We start from the raw sequence: 22768 nt of genomic DNA on the forward strand, positions 1-22768 counted from the left end.
GCTTGTGATATAACAAATTCTCCTGAACCGGAGGGTGGAAATCCTTTTAAAAAACCCAATAAAAAACACAAGAGAACAAAAACAGACATCCAAACCCACCATAACTAGCTGAAGATCTTACTAACTGTACAGTTAATTTTTTCCAAAATAAGTCAAACAGTAGCTGTTTAAGTCAAGAAGAGATAATAGATTTACTTGAAAACACCCATGGAGCTGCAGATCCGCTTAGTATTGCTAAAACATACACGGAAGATATCGAAGGGTTAATAGATCTCCTAAAAAAACTTCACCCAGTGCTATCACAAAGATACTTGAAAATACGATGTACAAGACTAAGGAAGAAACTTTGTAAACTACAGGATGACTATTCCTCTACACATTGCAGTGATACACCTATTAATTAAAAATTCAACTCCATAATTCAGTGGAATCTGAACGGGTTTTACACCCGTCTAGAAGAATTAAAATTACTAATGTCCAAATTCATACCGCCCATAATATGTCTACAAGAGACACACTTTAAACAGCAGAAATTTTACAAACTAAAAAACTACACATCATATATTAAAAAGAGACTTAATGCAAACCAGGTTAGTGGAGGGACAGCTATTTATGTACATAACCAATATGATTCAAAAATAATTGATTTAAATACACAATTAGAGGCTACAGCAATAACTTTGAAAGGACCTCAAAAAATAAACATCTGCAATATATACATTTCTCCTGGTACTGATCCTTCAGCTCGCGAACTATTAGACCTTTTTAATCAAATTGCTCAACCACGAATTATTTTAGGTGACTTCAATGCACGTCATGTTCTATGGGGATCAAATAAATCCGATAGTTTAGGGCGTAAAATCGAACAAATTATAACTAAACTTAATCTGTACAGGTGGAGGTTCAGCAATTGATTTAACTTTATGTGACCCAGTTTTACAACCTGGGCTGTCTTGGCAAGTCACATCTCATCTACATGGAAGTGACCACTTCCCAATATTAATAACGAATAACAATACAGCTTCCTCTTCCGCTCCGTCTAATAAATAGAATCTAAAGAATTCCGACTGGTCTTTATATTCTTCTTTAATATCTCGATCCATATCAGAGCTAAGTCCTCCTAGTGATGACCGTGCAAATATTAATTCTATAGTTTCCAGTTTTGTTCAGCTTATAACAACAGCTGCAGAATTGTCCGTAGGTTTTTTAAATTTCCCAAAAAAACATCCTCCAGTCCCTTGGTGGAACCAGGAATGTAAGATGGCGATCAGAGAGTCAAAAAGAACTTTTTACAAATTTAAAAAATTCCCCAAATTCCAAAACCAACTCGAAGTTAAGCAAAAGCGAACCTACTGTAGATATATATTAAAGAAAAGCAGAAAAGAAACATGGAAAGCGTATGTCTCGTCCTTAAATTCATCTAATCCTATTTCCGAAGTTTGGCAAATGATTAATAAAATGAATGGAAAAAAATCATTCAATACAATCCATTATCTAGAACATAACAATCTTACTTGCTCGAGGAAAGAACAAATAACTGCTATACTTGCTGATACGTATCAAAGACACTCCAGCAATGACATTATCTCTACAAATTCCATAATACACAAACAAAATTTAGAGAACACTTATATAGATTTAGAAGATCATACTAATTCTCCTCTTAACGTTGAACTCTCAATGGACGAGTTACTATATTCATTAAATTGTACAAAAGATACCAGTCCTGGACCTGATAACATTCCAGTTGCCTTTTTAAAATCATTACCCAAAGAAGGTAAACAATACCTTCTAAAAGTTTACAATTTTATCTGGACAAAAAATGTGTTTCCTAATAGTTGGCACCAGTCAATTATTATTCCAGTCCTTAAGCAAGAAAGAAGAAAATCAGACCAGGAGTCTTATCGACCGATCTCGCTAACATGTTCGATATGTAAAATTCTGGAAAAAATAGTAAGCAATAGACTACTGTGTTATCTAGAAGACAAACAACTTCTTACCCCTATTCAAAGTGGTTTCAGGAAATCAAGGTCTACTTTAGATAATCCAGTTGATATAGAATCCGAAATTCACGAAGCATTTGGATGCAATCAAGAGTGTTCAGCAGTTTTCTTTGACATAACCCATGCGTATGATAAAATTTGGAGATCCGACATATTACAAAACTTATCCAGATGGTCAATCAAAGGTAACATCCTTAAGTTTATAAAAAAATTTTCTAATATTTCGTGAGTTTAAAGTTCGTGTAGATAATATTTGTTCAGAGCCAACAACACAAATTAATGGTATCCTACAAGGATCTACACTAATCGTAGTATTGTTCCTTATTGCGATTAATGATATCTCTAAATCCTTTAGTTCATTAGTAAAAGCACGCTTATATTCTGATGATCTCGTCATATTTTCTCAAGGGAAAAATGTTCTAACACTTACCAGATATATACTATATATATCTGGTAAGTGTTATATATCAATCAACTAGAAAATTGGTCAGACAGATGTGGTCTACCGATATCTCCAAACAAAACAAAAGCAATTTTCTTTAGCAAGAGCCCAAAAAACATTATACTACCACCTAATCTCACCTTATACTCGTTACCTATTACTTATGTTGAATCAACTACCTTCCTAGGATTGAAACTAGATCAGAGGTTAATCTGGAAAGATCATATTTTTCGTCTTCGAAAAACAACTCAAAATGATCTAAATTTATTGAAAAGCATATCTCAGAAGCAATGGGGAGCTGATTTCCAAACACTCATAACTGTCTACAGAACTCTAATTCGTTCTAAACTAGATTATGGCGCAGTTGCTTATAATTCAGCCAAAGCATCAATACTTAAATTACTAGACCCAATACACAATACAGCAATAAGAATAGCACTGGGAGCTCATCATACTAGCCCAATTGAAAGTTTATATTGTGAATCAGGTGAACCTTCCCTTCAACTAAGAAGAAACTACCTCAGCCTTGTGTATGCTGCTAAATTGTCAGCCAATCCACATATACCGACATTTAAAAACACGTTTGCTGACAGATTCACATCGACATTTAACACCTTACAAAGATTAAGTCCCCCGTTTTATATCCGGATCTAAAAATTACAAAATAGTTTAAACATACATTTTCCTGAGACATACAATGTAACTAACCTTATTTATCAACCTCCTTGGAGATTACAGCTGCCTATTTGTGATACAAGTCTTACTATCAATAACAAATATGACACACCACGTAGTATATTTAAAAAGAAAGCAGCAGAGAAATTAAACTGCTCTCATAACTCCCTCATTTTTAAAGACGCGTATAAATCTGACAATGGGGTAGGGGCTTCTTTTACAACGTTATATCAAGACTACTCCTTTTCACTTTCCCTACGATCAACCGTATTTTCCGCAGAACTTCTTGCAATTTTGCAAGCAATAACATTTTTAAGTAATTAAAACATACAAAACTCTTTGATAATAACTGACTATTTAAGTGCTCTCAGCTCTATGAAAAAGTTATACACAAACCATCCCATTCTATTGCTTAGAAAGTCAGAACTAATGAAATATCAAGAAAACGACCGATTTGTTAAATTCCTTTGGGTTCCGTCACACTGTGATATAACTGGAAACGAAAAAGCTGATCAGTTGGCCAGGGAAGCAGCAGAAAATCCACAATCAACATTATTCACTAAATGCGTTTATAGCGACCTGAAGCAATATTTTAGAAACAAAATAAGCGAGGAATGGCAACTACACTGGAACAATTCAGAGACATCCATGAAAACATTAAGCAAGAGGTAGTTGTATACAAACTCCCATTCAAGCGACGAGACCAAGTATGCATCTCTAGATTACGTATAGGCTATACGAAGTTAACACACGATTACCTTCTAAGTAACGATCAAATTCCCATGTGCTACAGTTGTAATTGTGTAACTTCAGTGGACCATGTGCTAGTGGACTGCCCTTTGTACACCCTAGAACGACTTCAATCTGGATTACCGACTTCATCCAAAGAGTGCTTAAACGGCTTCAATAATGACAAAACTATAAACTTTTTACAAAATGCAAGACTACTTCACAAAATATAGTGTAACATATTAACATTTATGTAATTTATTGTACCATGCTAATAACCCCTAGTGATTGAAGAAATTTTGTAAATAAAAATAAAATATATAAAATATTGAAATTAAGCCACTTGTTCAACATTTAATAATACATCAGACAAAGACAGTAATATAACAACAGTCCGTGATAAATTCTCATCATTGAACCTGCTTATTGTCAACTTCACAGCGTTGTGGTGTTTACAAAAATTATATTCATATTGTTTAATTTTCCATTACATTTTCATGCCTTGAGTTTATACATTTTCTCAAAAAAGTTGTTATAACGACTAACTGTTCACTTAGTGTTGGATTCCTTGATGTAAGTATAAATTTTGCAGTTAAATTTTCTTACCTTTAATTTGACCTATCATTTTTGAATCTGACTAAAACTCTGTCTAACGGATGGATATAAAACATTATTAGTTGTCATAAATATCAAACAAATATCACACAGAATATTTGCTCAAGGTTTTTATTTTTAGAATATGCCTCGAAATACATTAAATTCGCAATCCCCCGTGCTGAATTTGAATAAATATTTTGAGTTAGAAAAAAGGAACGGAGGACCCTTATTGGCATCTTTGGCTTGTGTTCAAGAGGTATTGTAATGAATTGTATGTTGTTTAATAATTTACCTATCATAAAATTGTTTTTAATTTAAGAGGGTAGCTGCTGCCTTGAAAATATCACGGCGTACAGTATGTACAATTAAAAAACGAAAAGAAAGCAATCCTGTCCTTTCAAGTTCAGGCAAAAGTAGACGTCGTCGTAAAAGGAAGTCAACTGATCTGCCTGAAGGAACTAAAATGGCAATACGAAACACTAAGTACAATATGTACCTACAAAATAAGTATAAGTTGATTTTGTACAAAATAAAAACGATCTGGTTTATACCACAGCCAATAGATGTTTCACATCAAAATTAATACTTCTAAAATAAAGTTTCACTATTATAACTAGTTTTTTTTTTAGAAAAGCATGTTAGTCTACAAGGTTTGAAATGTGAATTAGAGGAAAAAGAAGTTGTTACTATGGGAAAAACATCCTTGAGCATTATAGTCAGAGATATAGGATTTAAACATAAAAAGGATGACAATCGAAGATCATTATTTGAACGAACCAATATTGGTGCTTTAAGAGCAAAATTCTTTCGTAAGTACTTTGAAAACCTGGAAAGTGTGCATCCATGAGAACTTGTTTTTTGGATGAAACATGGATTTATTCAAAAGGAAATAAAACAACTTCGTGGCAAAACACTATGGTTTGTTTTTTAACCAGGAGGAGTAAACCAAAAAGGAGTAATAAAATGTACATTTAAATCAACCTCTTTATCTTCTAATTGATTGCCTAACTCAGACATAATATTAAAATTTATGTGTTGCACTTTTTATTTACTACATATTTGTGGTTAACCCACATTTACTTACTTAAAATTGATTTTAAAGTAATTTTACTTACATAATAATGAACGACACATATTTGGAAGATCTGGGCGAATGTTAATTTCACTTAAAATTTTATTTAAAGTGGGCATTTCATTTTATTTCAGGATGTTTTAACTCTTTCATCGTATGTTGCAAGGATAGAAGGTGACCGCCAATATTTTTATAACATCTTACTGTTCAAGTCTACTTATATTCCTTAATTGTTGTGTAAATAGTTGAATTCGCAACACCTAAAATTAGCACATTACTTTAGTAAGTCTTAATTTTAACAATAGCTATTCTGAAAAACTAACCTGTTGCCTGTTTTATTTTTGCTACCATAGCTGTTATTTTCATTCCAGGATTATCAATATTTATTTGTTTGTACATTTTATATAATTCCTTGTTTTTCGTTTGATGATAAATAACCCAAATCTACTCGGCGTTTTTAGGTGGAGAAGGATAATTACCACTGGTACTTGGCATATTTTGAACTTTTTTATATAAATGCAAACGAAAAATCTAAAAGTTAAAGGAACAACGCAGAAAATACAAAAAAGCGTCGATATAAATTTTGAATTTTTTTATTCGACGTCGAACCTTTGTCGTTAACAGACGTGTTTAATAGCTAGTCTAATTACACCATACATTTTGCGATATTATTTGTATCCAGTTGATAAAACTGCATTAAAGTGTAGTGTTACTATAAAAATAAATTTGAAATACTTGGAGAAAAACTGTAAGTAGTATTTATTATAATATAATTAAAGATACTTTTATCAAAACCAGTTCCTGGTACCGGATTTATCAACTACACAACTTTTGGTACCTCATTACTGATTCTGTTTTTATGGAAACAGGACCGTCTGAAGAATAGAGGTGCCAAAATATGAATAATATTTTTAAAAATGGATGAAGATTCTGTTGGTTCTGTTTCTTCTCCTAACAACAATCAACCATGTTCATATTCCAACGCTGTTACTTCATTTAAATATCCAACCAAAAACCAGGCCATTGTCCTATCTGCTCTCAATGGAATAAAAATAAACGAATAAGTGATAGCTAAAGCTCGGATTTATAGGCAACAAAAATTGAAGAAAAAGGCGCCTATATAGGCAAAGATTTTTATTAAAAAAGGCAGGAATATTAACATTTAGGCAAAATATAGGCAATAAAGGAATATAACTTATTATTTATTGTACAAAGTGAATTAACGTAATATTAACTTAAGGCAGTGAGGGGAGCCTTGTAACTGGCTCCCTATATTCGAGGGTTGGAAATCTTTTGATTCCAAGCCTTACTTCAAAGGACTTGTGAGTGGATGTATCTCCATAGGTTTGGTTCTTCAGTGACCGTTGAAGGATAAGGATTGTTAATATGAGCAAATATAACTCCAGAGAAATAAAATCACCTTTAGTTTATCGACTTATAATTAACTATTTTTAGAGTAAAGAGGTTCAAAACGACCGTAGCTGACAGTACAATATCAAATAATTCTTTCTTTATCACACGTAAAAGAGAAAACCGTATTTATGAGAAAAAATGCCCGATTTCGGCGTAGAGAAATATTTTATATATGAATTGAGAGTGTTTTAAAATGCGATGCCTCAAGGGCGATCTGTGAGAACGAACTAATAAAAAAATACTTGGTGCATAAAAGTGTAGATTACCCCTCTTGTATTTAGGTGTGAAAACTATTTAAGAGGCTGTGGTGGCGCCAACAAGTCGGCTATCCCGAGCAAACTTCATAAAGTGACTATTTTACTTATTCTACACTAAGAAAAGTGTAAAGAACTATATTTTTATTTTATGTTTTAAAATGATATGTTCATTTCTGGAACATAGACTGCCCGCGTTGAAGTATTTACTTCAAAACGAAAGAAAGAGTGATTTGAGAAAGTAAGCAAACTTAACTTAAATGTAATTTAAGAAATAACTATTCCTAAACTAGAGTAATACATATAAATGTGACAAAATTTAAAATTTTAATTTTCTACTTTGTCCACACAAAGAGGACAGAGTTTTGTAATGGGTCTGTTAAAATATCCATCTCTAGTCTTTATTTTAACACTACGGACCTTATCGTCCTTACCAGTAAACAATTCAACAATTCTTGCCAATGGCCAGTGTAGGGGTGGAACTTTATCTTCCTTTAATAGAACTAAGTCGTTAACTTCAAGATTCTTCTGTGGTGTTAACCACTTGGGGCGATTCGAAGTTGATTAAGGTAATCAATTTTCCAGTGTTTGGCAAATGATTGCTGAATCTTCATGTAGTTTTGCCAAATTGTTAATTTATTGTCAGGTATTTCCGTCACTATCTCTTCAGGAAATGACGTAATTGGTTTTCCTATTAGGAAATGTCCTGGAGACAATGTGTTAAAGTCATTTGGATCATTTGACATAGCACAAAGAGAGCGTGAGTTTAGTACTGCTTCTATTTGTGCGAGAACTGTGCTAAAGGCTTCAAACGTTAAAGTGGTATTGCCTAAAAGCCTTAAAATGTGATATTTGGCACTTTTTATGGCTGCCTCCCAAATTCCACCATGATGCGGAGAATGGGCTACAATAAATTTTCATTGGATTTCAGAAGAGGAGAGAAAATTGAATATGGACTCAGAGGTTTCCTTTTGTTTAAGAAATAGTGCAACTTCCCTCAACTGATTTCTAGCTCCTAGAAAATTAGTGGCGTTATCTGAGTAGATAATTTGTGGACAGCCTCTCCTACTGATGAATCTTTTTAAAGCAAGTAAGAAACTTTCGGTGGAGAGACCTGTGACTAATTCGATGTGCACTGCACGAGTAACCATACATACGAACAACGCTATGTAGGATTTTATTTTTGGAGCCTTTCTTAAATTGGAGCTTTTTATAAGAAATGGATCACCAAAGTCTAGACCAACATTGGTAAATGGAGGGGAGAAACATGAACGTTCCCGTAGTAAATCAGCCATTAACTGTGTGGCTGTCTTTGCTTTAAATTTAAAACAATCGTGACATTTATTAATTATTCTTTTAGTTTCTTTGAGACCATTTAGACACCAATATCTTAAATGAAAATTGGAAAGAGTATTTTGAGGGCCTGCATGACATAATCTTATATCTTCTCTATGCAGCATTAATTTTACTGTGTGATTATGAGAGGGTAGAAGTAATGGGTACTTCTGTTCATATGGGACGTCTGAGTACCTTAGACGATCACCTACACGAATCATTTGCTGATTATCTATGAATGGGTTGAGTTTTAAAATTGTTCTATTTGAAATTATCTCCTTATTTTCAAGACAAGAAAATTCTCGAAAAAAGTGTGCCTTTTGCAAAAGTTTTATTATTAAATTTTCAGCATTTTTTAATTCTGAAACAGAGAAGGGTCCAACATATTTTTCATTTGGAAACTTGAAATTGTGAATATACCTGAGAATAAGTGTGATACTGAGTTGTAGTTTTGAGAAGTTTGAAAATTTGAGAGATAAATTTTCAATGAAACTTATTGGACATTCTTGTGCTAGATGAACTATTTTCTTTTCCTCGGGTATTTTACTTACATTTGGTTTTGAATCATAAGAAGTTAAATCTAAGTCATAATTAAGTAGAAATGAGGGACCTTGAAACTAAATTTTGAGTTTAGAAGTTCAGGAGCAGACATGCCTCTTGACGCAATATCTGCGGGGTTTTGTTTTGACTTTATATATCGCCACTTAAATTGTGGGTTTCCTTGTATTTCAGAAACTCTATTTGCAACAAACTGTGACCATCTCGAGCTATGTGAGCCTAACCAAGCAAGTACGATTTCTGAGTCCGTCCAGCAGTTTATTGAGTCTATTTGAGTTAATTTATTATTTAGAATTTCAACTATTCTTTTAGTGAGTTTGCTGCATAAAACAGCACCCATAAGTTCTAACTTAGGTAAAGTTAATGTTTTTATTGGAGCTACCCTACTTTTAGAGGTGATGAGTGTGGAAGAGACATTTCTTGAGCTATAAGTAACTCTAATATATATGCAGCTGGCGTAAGCCTTTTCACTAGCGTCGGAAAATGCGTGTATTTGTATACTACATATATAATTTTCAATAAAAAAAGGTCTGTGAATTTTTAAATGTTTTAGTGCTGAAATATGTTTGAGAAAATTTAACCATTCATTTAAGAGTGTAGAGTCTAAACTTTCATTCCACTGAATTTTTGAAAGCCAAATTTTTTGCATTATTATTTTTGCAGTTACTATTACAGGATTAATTAATCCCTTGGGGTCGAAAAAACTTGCGATTATCGAGAGCACTTGTCTCTTAGTGTAGGAATCTTTTATTTCGATTTCTGGCACTAAAATAGAGAAACTATCTAATTTAGAGTCCCAATAAAGACCTAATATTTTATTGGAATGATTTTCTGAAGATATAACATACGTAGAGTCAGTTGAAAATTGTGAAATATTTTCTAAAAATTGTGGTGAATTTGAACACCATTTGTGAAGAGATATGCCTGCCTATTGTAGCAGTGCAGTGATTTGCTCATGCGCAAGTGTGAGTGTTTCAATACTATTTGTACCATATAGTATGTCATCAATATAGCAAAAATGAATGAGCATATCATGAGCGAGAGGATATTCCTCCTTATGCATGTTTGCGAGTTCAATTAAACATCGTGTACTAAGGAAGGTAGCTGGTTTCGTTCCATAGGTAACGGTTTCCAATTGTATACATTTTAACGGCTCCGAGGGAGAGTTGCGCCACAAAATATTTAATAAGAAAGTTTGGTTGGGGTTAATTCTGATTTGTCTAAACATCTTTTTTATATCAGATGTGAACACATACTTAAAGAGTCTAAAATTGACTAAAGTGTCAAATAGTTCTGGTTGTGTGGTATAACCCTTTAACATAATATCATTAAGACTAAAACCAGAAGTGGTTTTCAAGGATGCGTCAAAAACTACGCACAAACGAGTTGTGAGAGAAGTGTCTTTTTCTACACTGTGGTGAGGCAAGAAATATTTGTTTTCTGAGTGTACATTCTGCAGAGACAACGGAACATATTTTGCATGTCCTAATTCAACATACTCATCTATAAAAGATTTATATTGTTTGTAAAGAGAATCATTTTTTGAGAATTTGTTTTCCAAATTTAGAAATCGCCTTCGCGCCATTTGGAAAGAGTCGCCCAATTTATTATTTTCATTAGGCGTGCATAGGGGTAAATCTACTTGGAACTGTCCATTCGGTAGGATTTGTGTTGTGGCTTTAAATATTTTCTCAGCCTTTTCATCATCAGGACTTAAATGCTTTATTTCGGGAACTTCTTCAATGTCCCAAAACCTTTGGAGAAGATTATTTATATTTTCTTCTTCAGTGTGAGATTGAACAAATAAAGAAATATGATTCGAGTGTGAATAGTTACAGTTTGAGTGAGAGTGCATCTTTTTCTTAGATGAAACTTGTGGAGATAAGTTACCGAACATGACATATCCTAAATGAGTGTTTTGAAGCACTGGAAGACCTGCTCCAATATGAATTAAACCATCCTTTAATAGATCACAGTAAATTTCTGCACCTAATAAGAGATCGATTCTCCCTGGGGAGGAGTAAGAGGGATCACTGAGCTTTATGCCAGCTGGTATTTTTATTTTGCTACGATCTAGAGGTACCTGAGGTATTTTACACGTAATAGTATCCAAAACTGCACATGATACTTCAAATTTCATATCATTGTTTTTATATGGGAAAAATTCAATGTTTACCATTTCATTTGAGATGGAACAATTTTGAGAGATTGTGGAAATTTGTAATCTTTTATTAGTGGTAGAGTAATTTAGTTTATTTACTAAATCTTTTGTTGCAAAACTCGATTGAGATCCATTATCGAGAAGACATCTTGCGTGTACAGGTTGTCCACTTTCAGAGTAAATTGTTACCAGCGCTGTAGCTAGCAAAACTTCGTTTTTTGGATTGAAAGTGGAGAGAGAAGAGATGCAAGATGAATTTTGACTTTGTGTGTCTGAGAGTAGACAATATTCATTTATCTGAGTGCTTAAGTGAGTAGAAGTGTTTGGTGATTCATTATATGAATGTGGAGAATTAATTCTTTGAGTAACTTGGGCATTATTACTTCTTTGAGGAGCATGAAAATGACTTTGAGAGATATGTGGTGCACTATGGCGAGTTTGTGAATCACCCTGTATACTTGCGGAGGATTGAAAGGTTTGTGGTGCATTAAAGCGTGATTGTTGCCTATTGGCGTGACTTTGATTACCATCATGTGAATTTGAAGCACTTTGATTGCTTCGAGTGGGAGAGAATAAATTATTTTGATGAGTGTGAGAAAAATTATTTTCTTCATGCAGAAGTGTATTGTGCTTTTTATTGCAAATTTTACATGTGTATTTAGAGATGCATTTATCAGTAAAATGCTTAGTGCCAAAACAGTTTCTGCAAAGCCGTGCTTGCTTTACAAAATTAAACCTTTCTCGAAAATTTGTGTCTTTAAATAAGTTACACTGATATATTTTATGACCAGTTTGTTTACAAAATATGCAATTTTCATAGCTAGATTTATTATTATTTATAGTGGAGATATGAGCAGTTTTTTGAGTGACTTTATTATTAAACTTTGACTGAGTTTCAGTGTAATTAAGTTTCTCTAAAACATCACATATTTTTTCTAGAAATTCAAAAAATTGTTTGAGTGTTGGAACATTCTTAGAACCTACTTCATATTCAAAAGCCTTGTGAGAAGCAAAATCTATTTTTTCTAAAAATATTTCTATTAAAAGGAGGTCCCAATGTTCAATTGGAACTTCGAGATTACTAAGAGCTTGATGCGTTTGCTTTGTGTGTACAAGAAAATCTCTTAGTACCTGAGGAGTGCATTTAACTAGAGATTGAGACTTTAACAGCTTTTTTATAAGAGTACTAATCACTCGTGATTTGTCATCATATCTTTCTTTTAGGATTTTTATAGCGATAGCAAAATTTGCATCTACTACTTCGATACTGCTAATTAAATTTAAAGGTTCTCCTTTGAGGAAGGATTTTAAATATATAAACTTTTGTACATTATTTAAACTTGAATTGTTTGTGATCAGAGTTTCAAATAGTTGAAAAAATTTATTGAATTCTGAGAAATTGCCGGTAAAGGTTTTCATGCTAATTTCAGGCAGCCTCGCACTGGAAACAGCATTATTATTTGAGCTAGGTGCTTTATTTTCTGTTAAATTTAATTCTATTATTTTTCTTTGCAAACCTTTGAGTGTGTTGAAGTATTTTTCTTCAACATTTGCTCGATCAGCTGATTGTTGGTCGCTATCATCAGTCTGTTCGATTTCTAATTGAGTTTGTTCATATTGTGTGAAAAAATTAAAAAGTTTTTCTTTCCTATTTTCAAAATCAAGTATTTCGTTTTCTGTATCTTTATTGGCTATAAACCATTCTGAGATACGTGTAATTGATGCTTTAAGTGATTTGCGCTTTTTCTTTAAAGCTTCCATTTTTTATTTAAAAGTGAATTTATTTGCAAATATATGCTGAGCGAGAAATAAGAGTGGATGATTTTGTTTAGTGTAAATGTCTTTTTCAACTAAGACGCGATTTTAATTTTAATAGAGTATTTTTACTAGAGTGATAAATTAATATTTTTCTTGAGAGCGGGCTGTGAGACAATCTGTATAATAAATAATTGTCAGCTATCTTTAGCGATATTGAGAAGAAAGATCTGTTGTCAAATCAAAGCCATTAGTTAATATAAATACTAATAAACAAATAAAAGTCGAGACAAATATCTACCAAATATAAATGTGTGCATGCAGTGACTATAGAAATATATAGAAAGAGTTTTAACTTCACCAAATGTTTTTCAAGTATCCAATTTAATTACCGCTGTCGCTTTCCAGCACGTAACGCACTTTTCACAAAACACACGTGTCTAATCTGGAACGAAGGTCAACTTGTGCAATCTTTCTTCTAGGGACGAGAAACCATTATTCTTTCTTCCTGTTGCTCTCCGGCGTGTGCAATCCTTTTCTTTCTTCAGTCCTGTTTCATCAAATAATCCGGCTCGAAGGACCACGAAATGAGGGGAGCCTTGTAACTGGCTCCCTATATTCGAGGGTTGGAAATCTTTTGATTCCAAGCCTTACTTCAAAGGACTTGTGAGTGGATGTATCTCCATAGGTTTGGTTCTTCAGTGACCGTTGAAGGATAAGGATTGTTAATATGAGCAAATATAACTCCAGAGAAATAAAATCACCTTTAGTTTATCGACTTATAATTAACTATTTTTAGAGTAAAGAGGTTCAAAACGACCGTAGCTGCAGTACAATATCAAATAATTCTTTCTTTATCACACGTAAAAGAGAAAACCGTATTTATGAGAAAAAATGCCCGATTTCGGCGTAGAGAAATATTTTATATATGAATTGAGAGTGTTTTAAAATGCGATGCCTTAAGGGCGATCTGTGAGAACGAACTAATAAAAAAATACTTGGTGCGTAAAAGTGTAGATTACCCCTCTTGTATTTAGGTGTGAAAACTATTTAAGAGGCTGTGGTGGCGCCAACAAGTCGGCTATCCCGAGCAAACTTCATAAAGTGACTATTTTACTTATTCTACACTAAGAAAAGTGTAAAGAACTATATTTTTATTTTATATTTTAAAATGATATGTTCATTTCTGGAACAGGCAGGTATATTTACACATCATAATCATAACATTAATATAAATAAACTAGTAACTAAATAACTGTAAATTAATAATTAAACATTGTAACCACTTAAAATTTTATCATTAATAGAAACAACTAAATGTTTTTCAATATTTTCGGTCTTAAAACTATGTCTTCGATCACTTAAATTAATTTGAACATTGAAAACGAACGTTCGACATCGACAGATGTAATTGGAGCATATTTCAGAGCGGATAATAAATCTGGCATAATTTGAAATTCCTCGGAAAATGTCCCATTCAAAAGCAACATTAGATAAAAACGAAAAACCTTCATTCTTGTCGAAAACATATTTAATTTTTTTTAAATTAATTGACCGTTACTTCCAGGTGCCCATTTAATTTTCGTCTTTAAATTATCTATTAATTTTACTGACTCACATAAATTTATCTCTTGTTTTTCTAATAAGGTAATTGTGGTAACTATTAATTTATAATTGTCATTGATATAAGCGAGTTCCTGTTTCAATTTGGGATTTTTTAATATTTTTTTTTGCTTCTCGAATGGCTTCGGAAATATCATCATCAAATTCTGACATAACTAATTATATTTAATTGCAGTGTTCAAAGTAAAAAAAAAACTGCTTCGAGCCAGGTTCTCCACCTTGTAATTACTGGTTTAGGTGGCAAAAGGACACCGGGAAGTCTTTCTTTATATATTTGCACCCTCAACGGAACCTTTACAAAAACTTTTTCATAAAATTTATAAAATTATTTACCAACGGAAACAGATTTCTTATTTCTTCAGCAATTCTATTTACCCCGTGGGCTACACAAGTGCAATGAATTAAATTAGGATAAAAAATCTTTAAATTAACAGCAGCTTTTAATATATATACCGCAGCATCTGAAAGCATTAAAACTATTTTATTCACTGGTATAGCGTTGGGTAAAAAGAGGTTTGTTAAACTATCTTATATAAATCGACTTATTGTTAGATTGTTTGTTTTTTTCAATTCTTTAACGGCAACTAAATAAGGTTTTCTCGCAAAGTTTTCGTTCAAAATTCCAATCATTAAATTAGCTATATACCTGCCGCATACATCTGTCGTTTCATCCACGATAATATACAAAATATTGCCCTCTAACTCCCGCTTAATTTTTGAAATACATTCCATATAACATTTTTCCACAGTATGTTTTCTCAATGTACTCTCGTCCGGTAAGGATTTATTAAGATATTTTTCGAAAAAGCATTTAAAACTAGGGTTATTAACTTTATATAGAGGAATGTTGGATGCAATCATCCATCATCTGGAATAAATCAAATTTAAATGTGTCTTCCTCCTTTTTTTTTTGAACTGCTTAAACTATCCCGCCGAGATATTTGGGCTAACTTAGAGGAATTTAATTTTTCAAAAAAATTGTGGGGTTCCACAATGCTGGTCAATAAAGTACTTTTTTCTATTTGAAATCTGAGAATTAAAAAAAAAATAATTCTTCTTCTTCTTCTTTTGGCATCATAACCCTGGATGGGTCTTTGCCTGTCTGGCTATGTCCTTCCATTCAGATCTCTCTTGTGCCCTTCTTCTCCATTGTCTTATGTTCATTGTTTTCAGGTCGTCTTCCACGTCATCCAACCATCTCGTTCTGGGCCTTCCTTTTTTTCGCCTTCCTATGGGCTTCCATTGTAACATTTTCTTTGTTGTTTTTGCATCGTTTTGTCTCTGCACATGTCCCAGCCATGACAGTCTTTGACTTTTCACAAATCTTACAATGTCATAACCTTCATTTAACTCATTAACCTCGTCGTTTCCCCTGATTCTCCATGTGCCATCTTCCTCTTGTACCGGGCCATATAATTTCCTCAGTATTTTTCTCTCGAATATCCTGAGTTGGGCTTCATCTTTTTTCGTCATTACCCAAGTTTCACATCCATAGGTTACTACGGGTCTAATCAGTGTTCTGTAGATAGTCATTTTGCTTCTTTTGTCTAATAATTTCGATGTCATCAATCTTTTATTAGCATAGTATGTACGATTCCCGCTGGAAATACGTGCATTAATTTCGCTACTTACGGAGTTCTTCTCATTGATTTCTGTGCCGAGATATGTAAAGGCATCCACTCGTTCGATAGTATAGTTGTCTATTGTGATATTATTTTCATTGTCAGTTATTCTTTTGACTGTCATATACTTCGTTTTTGCTTCGTTTATTTTGAGACCTCTTTTTCTTGCTTCAGGATCAATTTGTTTGAACACTTCCATTAGTCGTGGCCTATTCCTACTAATGATGGCTACATCGTCTACATATGCAGTAATTTGTACTGATTTGGTGTTTATATGGCCGGTTATATTGGTTTTTCTGATGACTGTCTCAAGAACTACCACTACACGACCATATTCCTGATCGCAAAATAAAAAAATAAACTAACAAGACTTCGAAAAAAGATACAATCCTCAGTTACTGATTCATCCTCGGATATTGAAAGCGATAACTCCCTTCCCCACTTTGTAAAATAAAATGGATAATACATTCATGTTACAGTGAAATCTTATTGGTTATTTTAATAATTTAGAATCCGTTAATCTACTTATAAACGATCTTTCTCCTCTTATAATATGTTTACAGGAAACCCACCTTAAAATTAATAACTTGAATATAAAAAATTATTCCCATTTTCTTAAAAATCGAGACGCAACATATGCTAGTGGAGGTGTTGGTATTTTTGTAAAAAATCCCATTCAGACCAAAGAAATTAAGCTACATACTAATCTAGAAGCTGTAGCTGTATCAGTGTCATACAATATCAACTGCAAAAACATCAATATTTGCAATATTTATATACCTCATCCTAATGAAACCACACTAAAAGATCTCCAGTATCTAATTAACCAAATTTCTAATCCCAAATTAATAGTAGGTGATATAAATTGTCACAATATCGCGTGGGGTAGCAACAAAACAGATAAAAATGGTCGATTGCTCATGGATATTATAGATGCCCAAAATTTAATACTCATGAATACTGGTAATCCTACATATTTTAGTTCTCAGAATGGTACTTCCACCGCCATAGATATATCTCTATGTGAGCCCTTATTATCAACCTCCTTCGTTTGGAATAGTCTAGATTATCTTTATAATAGTGATCATTATCCTACAATAATGGAAACCACTATAACCGGCACACCAAACACCCCTATCTATCAAAAATTGAAAGTAGATTCCGCCGATTGGGAACTATATCAACATCTTGTAAGAAATTACATCTTGGACTATACTCCAGAAGAAAATATAGATACTATTTTAACATACAATATTTTAATGATATCATTATAAAAACTGCTAATATATCCATAGGAAAAACCAAATTATGTAAAGGAAAACCGGTTCCATGGTGGAACCAAGAGATAGCTGCTGCTATGAAAGCTAGCAAGAATGCATTAAATATTCTAAAAAAACATAAAACTTCTGAGAATCTTCTTAATTTTAAAAGTTTGAGAGGAACAACTAAATATCTGATTAAAAAAAGTAAAAAAGAAACCTGGATGCGATATGTTTCATCGATTAATTCATCAACTCCGATGCCAGTTATATGGAACAAGGTACGCACACTAAACGGAGAACATAATCCAACTCAAATTAGTACCTTGCTTAATGGTAATAATTTAATAACATCTAAACAAGAAATCTGTAATACACTGGCAAATGTATATAAAACAAATTCTAGCAATACAAATTTTAACCCTGAATTTTTAAATTTTAAATGTGAGAATGAAAAAGACAATATCAGAATAATAGACAATAATGATCAATTAAATTTGCCTATCACATACCAAGAGTTTGAAGAGGCTTTGCAAAAATCAAAAAATACTTTTCCAGGCCCTGATGATATTCCAATTATTTTTATAAAAAACCTCCCACTCTCAGGTAAACTAATCCTTCTAGATATATTTAATCAGATTTTCATTAAAAAAACCTTTCCTATAATCTGGTGTCAATTTATAATCATCCCCATTTTAAAACAATATAAAATAAAAACTGACCCCTCTTCTTACCGACCAATTTCTCTTACGAATAATATTTGTAAATTACTTGAAAAAATCTTAAATAATAGATTAGTTTGGTTTCTAGCCAAAAGCCAGCTACTGACCTCGATCCAAAATGGATTTAGAAAGGAAAGATCGACAAATGACAATCTAATATCTTTCGTAAATGATATATGTGAATCGTTTAGAAACAATCAATAAGTTATTTCCATATTTTTCGATATAAAAAAAGCCTTTGATACTGCATGGCGACATCGCATTCTGAAAATAATGGTTAGCTGCGGCATACAAGGAAACTTTCTAGCCTTTGTTAAAAATTTTATGAGTAACAGAACATTTCAAGTTCGTGTTAATGGCATCAGTTCAAAGACTGAGCACTTACAAAATGGAATTCCACAAGGTTCCACTCTAAGCCCTACACTTTTCTTTTTAGCTATTAATAATATTGCACAAGAAATAGAGTAACCATTAAAAGCAAATTTGTATGCTGACGATATAATAGTTTACACTAGAAGTTGTAATATCTCTCTCGCGACAAAAATCCTTCAGGCATTTCTTCACAAACTGGAAATATGGTCCCACAAAAGTGATTTTACGTTTTCAAGTGAAAAGACCTATTTTATTATCTTTAGTAAAAATAAAACCAATAGCAAACCTACCCTAATTCTAAATGATATTAACATAAAACAAGTAGATTCAACAGACTTTCTAGGATTGTGATCGACAGTCATTTCAAATGGACAGACTTTATTAAAAAATTAGCCTTATCCTGTTAGCCAAAAATAAACCTCCTTAAAATACTTTCTAACAGAAATTGGGGTGCTGATACAGTTACTCTGCTATATTTATATAAATCACTCATCCGTAGTAAATTAGATTACGGTGCAATGTGTTATTCTACTGCTAGTAAAAAACATTTTAAAGCCTTAGACGTTATCCAAAGTGCATCTTTGAGACGTACTGGGTGCCTTCCGTACTAGTCCGGTGGCAAGTCTTCAATCTGCACTAAATGGAATGCGATAATATCCGAGAGACAAGTCGTAAATGTTCAAAGGATGCAACGAAAAGTAACGAACAACGTTGGCACAACTCAATTAGTACCAAGACAAATGATAATTGTAGAATTTTTGGGCAACGAGGTTCCACAAAACATAATAATTAATTTATGCAATTTTTCAGTAGATCCATACATACACCCGGTAGTGCAATGCTATAAATGTCTCAGATATGGTCACTCCTCAAAACAATGTAAATCTAAGGACAGTAGATGTAAAAAATGTACAGACACCACCCATACTGTAGAAACTTGTAATGAAAATAATCATTGCATATATTGTAAAACCAACAATTACACCTCGTTGTCTAGAAAATGTCCAATATACGAGAAACAGAAGAAAATAAAAGCAATAATGGCATCAGAAAATATAACATTCAGAGAAGCAGAACAATTACATAACAATCCAAGTTACGCAAAAATAATAACTAATAATAGATTTTCTATTCTAAATAACACTTCCAATTTTCCCAGTTTACCTACCTCGTCTAACAATGTCCCTAATTTCACATTAAATAAACCGGTAAGGAAAACTATTCACACATCTACAAATAATAAACGTAAAGCAACTTCTCCACCAATTTTACCCCATACCTCTGCGTCAACTTATAGCAAAAGACCTACCCCTAAATCTAATCCTATAATACCCAATCCCTACAGGGACGAATTTATTGACTATAAAGAGAAACTTATATTACTTGTCACATCTCATATTAATCAACTTATGTATACCAATAATCAATCTCAACCTATATGCAATTTAGAAAATGAATTAAGAAAACTTATTTCTAATAATTTAGAAGAAACAGGTAATAACACAGAAACGGATAATTTAGCGACGAGTGACAATGAAAGCATTCACTCGTATTATTAATTTCCAAATGCACAGTCAACTTACTCAATCTTCCTTAAATATTTTACAATGGAATTGTAGATCGTTAGTAAGTAATAGGTATAATCTCATAAATTATATTAATAATTCTCATGTAGATATTATAATTTTATCCGAAACTTGGTTGAAAAACCAAATAGACTTTAAATTAAAAGGGTATAATTTTGTTTCAAAATGCCGTGAAAGTGGCTATGGCGGTGTAGGCATTTTCATACTAAAGGGCATTGATTATCAAATAATTAACATTAACTATAATTTTAATACCGGAATAGAAGTGTGTGCAGTCTTACTTAACAAAATTAATATATCTTTTGTGTCTATATATAAACCATCTGACATCAGAGTAGAAAAGACTGATTGGATACATTTATTTGAACAATTCGATTATAATAAAACAGTTTTTTGTGGTGATTTTAATGCCCACCATTACATGTGGGGTCCGATCCCGGATGACCGTAATGGTAGAATATTAGTCGAAAGCATGGATTTTTTCGAATTAGTTTCTCTAAATGACGGAACACCTACTAGAATCGCCGCGAGTGGCAATCATTCTGCCGTTGATTTGACTATCACCTCAGCCTCATTAACAAATCGTATAAACTGGTCAGTATATCCCGACACATTGGGATCCGATCATTTTCCTATTAAAATAGAGCTTAAAATTAATCCTACTTCTTTCCTAATTAATCCATCAACAAAATGGAACGATTGCCGCGCTGACTGAAAGCTATTTCAGACAGATTTAGACAAACAATTATCCACATTTTTATCATCTAATAATCTTTCTAACGATGAGAAGACAGCCCTACTCTTTCAGACTATCTCTCTAGTTGCTTCCAAATCTATGCCCATAAAAAAACCTTTTACTCCCTCAATTCCAAGGCCTTATTGGTGGGATGAGGAATGTACATTCATAATAAAAAAACGATCAGAAGCATTGAAAACGTATCGAACCCAAAGTAACCATAATAATTACATAAACTATAAAAATATAGCAGCCCAAACCAGACGATTATTTAAAACAAAGAAAAAAAGTAGTTGGATAAATTTTTTAAATAGTCTAAACAAAAGCACACCTCTTTCAAAAATATGGTCAACCGTTAGATCAATTTCCAATAACTATCAGTACAACAAAAAACCTCAACTTTCTGAAAATCTCATTAAACAGATGTTAGACCAACTTGCACCTTCATCTGCCTCTGGTAATGTTAGTAGGATTAAAGAATTTTTTCGTTTTAATACTAGTGTAGATTCCATGTCAAAACCTTTTACTCCTTCAGAACTTGATTTCGCACTAAAAAAAAGCAGAAATACAGCCCCCGGTTTGGACGGTTTTACTTATAAGATATTGGACAAATTGCCGTCAAATGCCAAAGATGTTCTCTTACAAATCTTTAATAGTTGGTGGTTGAAACAAGAATATTGCGATACTTTAAAAAATATTATCATATGCCCTTTACTCAAATTTAACTTAAACCCAGAACTTCCATCATCTTATAGACCCATTTCTCTATTATCATGTGTGACAAAATCCTTTGAAAGGCTTATAAAATTTAGATTAGAACATTTTATTGAAAGTGGTTCAGTTTTTCCCTACTCACAGTATGGATTTCGTAGAGGTCGAGGTACCATTGATGCTCTCATACATTTAGTTACGGATATTCAACTCTGTTTTTCAAAAAACGAATTTATGCTATGTTTGTTTTTAGATTTAAAGGGTGCATATGACGTGGTTGTTGATTTGGATATATTATATTCAAAAATGGTGGAGTGTGGTATTGATAAAAGATTATCTGTAAATATAATAAATTTGTATGTAAATAGAAAAATATACTTACGGGACCATAGAAATGTATTACACGGTCCAAGAATATTATATAACGGTCTCCCACAAGGCTCAATTCTAAGTCCTTTATTATTTAATGTTTATACTGCAGATCTGCATGGTTTGATGGATGAAAAATGCAAAATAATTCAATATGCAGACGATATATGTTTATATACCAGCCATAAATCCTATGAAGATTGTATGTTGAATCTAAAACTTAGCTTTAGTAACTTAGATAAGTGGGTGAAACAAATGGGTTTTAGTATATCACAAGAATGAAAGGAAGAAACAACCAGATGCCTCAACTGCGACGTGAATGGGCATGTGGCAAATTCAAGAATATGCCCAAAGTTCAACCGACTGGTTGAAAATAGAAATAACTGAGGACTAGTCCCAAGAGTATGAGAGTGTAAAAGAGAGCGCGAAAGAAATCCAAGGTTTAGAAATGGCAAACAAAGAAAACATGACTCGAGAGCTGAGAGTGCTCCAAACTAATGTGATTAATATGGCTCCCCTCCAGTGAGGAACCTGCTGGTTTCGAACGGCTATGTTGACTTGTGTTGCTCATCAGACGGTTGGCATATGCATGTTCCTCCTGCACCTGTTGGGCCGCTGGAATATATGCTGGTTTGAGTCGGTCCATGGAAATTCGCTGAGGAACATTTTGGACATCCACAGTTACAAACTTATCACTTCGTTCTAACACTCTAAACGGGCCGGTATAGGGAGGTGTAAGAGGAGGCTTCACTTTATCGGTTCGCACAAACACAT

The sequence above is a fragment of the Diabrotica undecimpunctata genome, chromosome 11 (assembly GCF_040954645.1).
Source record: "Diabrotica undecimpunctata isolate CICGRU chromosome 11, icDiaUnde3, whole genome shotgun sequence".
Classification (NCBI taxonomy): Eukaryota; Metazoa; Arthropoda; class Insecta; order Coleoptera; family Chrysomelidae; genus Diabrotica; species Diabrotica undecimpunctata.